General features: G+C 32.2%; 1 non-coding gene across 1 annotated transcript; it reads left to right on the forward strand.

The window, feature by feature from the left end:
* Nucleotides 1–401: 401 nt before the first annotated feature.
* Nucleotides 402–508, forward strand: LOC148802331 (small nucleolar RNA R71). Its single transcript, XR_016083237.1, has one exon. It is a non-coding gene; the product is annotated as a small nucleolar RNA R71 (small nucleolar RNA).
* Nucleotides 509–3,065: the final 2,557 nt, after the last annotated feature.

The raw sequence follows: 3,065 nt of genomic DNA on the forward strand, positions 1-3,065 counted from the left end.
CAATCTTCAACCTGGTTGGCTAGGCTGGCACAAATGGAGCAAACTTCAGGATAGGGTGTAGATGGGCTCGATTGTTGGTTAAAGGTGAAAAACTGATCAAGCTTCTGGGCTAGAAGATCTACCCTGTCCAATTTTTTCCAGATGGCATTCAAGTCCATTCTTGCCTCGGGCTCTGTATTATTCCTGACTTCATAGAGCCTTGCCCTCTTTGTGGGTTCCACCGACCTTTCATAGGAATACAAGAATGCATTATTGATGGAGTTTTCACTCAAGTTCTCAAAAAATGCATATACTTCATGTTCACTTTTGCTCATAAATAGCCCCCACAGGATACATCTACCATTTGCCTGTATTGATCCATTAAACCTTCATAAAAGGCTTGGACAATTTGCTATTGGGACAGGCCATGGTGTGGGCATTTTCTCATTAACTCCTTCATTCTCTCCCAAGCCTTATTAATTTTTTCACCTGGTGTTTGGGTGAATCCAGTGATGGCTCTTCTCATGGTATTGGTTCGTTCTATAAGGTAGAACTTTCTAAGGAATTCTTGTTGCATTTCTGCCAAAGTTCTAATAGGTCTCCCTATAGTTCCCAACTAGTGTTTGATCTTATCTTTCAAGAAGGGGAAAAGAGTCAATCTAAGGGCATCATCATTTGAAGTTCTGGATCCTTACAGTGGAACAAATTTCCAGAAACTCATCTATGTGTTTGTATGGGTCCTCACTCAGGTTCCCATAGAAAGAGGGGAGCATCTGGGTTGTGTGCTTGACTTAATCTCATACTGTAAGGCTTGAGTATCTGGCAATTGTATGCAGGATGAAGGGTTATATTGGGTTGGAGTGAAGTATTCCTTCAACTTTTTGTGTTGGGCATCATTGATTCCTGCCATTTGGTTGCGATGTTGGTGATAGAGGTATCTCTCTATTTTGGGTATGGGTTCTACAGTTTCTCTCCTTAGAGATCTCCTTCCCAACATACAACTCAGAAGTCCCTTTTTCTTCTTGTTGAAATTTGAATTTGAATTTCAAATTTGGATTTTGAAATTTAAATTCTAAAATTTAAACTCAAATTTGATTTTTTTTCTCTTTTTTTTTAATTTAAATTTAAATTTTATATTTTATATTTAAAAAAATGCAAGCAATTCACACACACGACCTATGGGCTGTCCTAGGTTAGCTAGGTAAGAGGTGGAGATCTGGGAGGCTCCCCTTGCTCTCGCAAGGACTTAATTAACCAAAAAACCTGCTTAGGCGTAGCCGTTTAACCTCTTTCCTTAGACAACAACCGCCGATTATGGAAAATAATTACAAGTTTCCCTAAAATTCAGCACACTTTGAACCAAATGTGAGGCTCTCTAAAGGGTCTTGCTATCCAAATTTTATATTAGGGTTTAGGGTGAACCACATGTGAAGGGTGGTGATTTTTGGGCCAAGGAATGATGATTTAATCCCCACCTTATCTTATTTAAATTGGATTGCCCTTAAATGGATTAACGAAAAGAACCAAAATAAACAAAGAAAATGCCACTAATTACAATGCATGAACAATTATTTTTAATATGCAATTCAGCAATTAAACATAAAATAATAAAGCAAACTAATTAAACAAAAGGAACAATTAAAATAATAAAAAGAAAACCCAACACATTCACAACTAACAATGATAATTTCAGCAATTAAATAAACCTATATGATGCATGCTCTAGAATATCAAACCCTAAATGTTGGAATGCAAATGAAAAACTTTTTAAAATATTAACTAAAATTATTTATTTATTTATTTTTATTTTTTTGAAATTCGAGATTTGAAATTTAAATTCAAATTCAGATTTGAATTAAAATTAAAATTTAAATTCAAATTTGAAATTTAAACTCAAATTTGAAAATTTGAACAATTTCCTATTTAACAATTAATTAACTAATAAAAGGGGAATTAAATAAAGCAAAAAGTAATTATTGCAAATAGAAAATAAAAAATTAATTATGCTAAAAAGAATTAACAACTACCAAAAATAAATTCTAACAAGAGAGAAAGAAAATAGCTACTCAAAAGGTGAAATCGAAAATAAAATAAAATAAATGATTATGCGGCAATAAAAAGATGAAATAAAATAAACGAATAATTTTTTTTATCTGAAAATAAAAAAAAAACCCTACTAAAACAGAAATTCGAACAAGAAATTAAAATAAAGAAGAAAATAGATCTAGAAACAAAATGAAAAAAATAATACTAAAAAAAATAAATCGGATCTAGAAAAAACTTAATTAAAAATTCAAAAATCACTATTCTACCAAAAACAAGAGTTCAAAAATAAAAATCAAAAATCAAAAATAAAATGTGATGACTACACCTAAAACACAATCCGATTAATCTTCTCTTCTCTTCTCTCTTGCAGTCCCACAATGCTCCGGCACCCCACCTTTTACTATTTTGTCATGCAAAATCAAAGAGAAATAAGAATTAAAATGAGATAACGGATCAAGTAATAAAACAGAAATAAAAAAAAATAATGAAACAGATTCGAATAAAGAAAATAAGAATTTTTCTCCGTTGCTTCCCTGGTAACGACAACAAAAACTTGGTGTATCTGGAAGCGTGTCGTTAGCTAATTCGGAACAGCAGTTTTAATATTTGTAAGTTTCTCTGTTTCTCATAACAATTACAAACACAGTAAATGGTGAGAACGGATTGTATCCACAGTGAAGTGAGGGAAAAATCGTTACAAACTTTAATATGGATAAAATAACACAATTGGAAGTTGCAGAAACACAAAACTTTAATTAATTGAACTAGAATCTATTAAAATAAAATGCAAACAAAGCTGAAAGTGAAAAGTGCAGAAGAATAAATAAATAAAAGAAACTAAATAAAAAGTCTGTAATTCAATCAGAGGTAGCAGTCTTTGGATCTCTCCGTTGACCCTCGAACTCCTCGAGTTAGGCCTTCCGTCATACTAAGCCGAATCCCAGATCTGTAGAAAAGAAAACAAAAATTAAACTAGATAAAAGTAAATTGCAGAAAGGAAAAGTCAGAACTAGAAATTAAAGGACGGAAATTGAATCTAA

Source organism: Nelumbo nucifera, chromosome 2 (genome assembly GCF_055504915.1).
Source record: "Nelumbo nucifera cultivar China Antique chromosome 2, China Antique-T2T, whole genome shotgun sequence".
Classification (NCBI taxonomy): domain Eukaryota; kingdom Viridiplantae; phylum Streptophyta; class Magnoliopsida; order Proteales; family Nelumbonaceae; genus Nelumbo; species Nelumbo nucifera.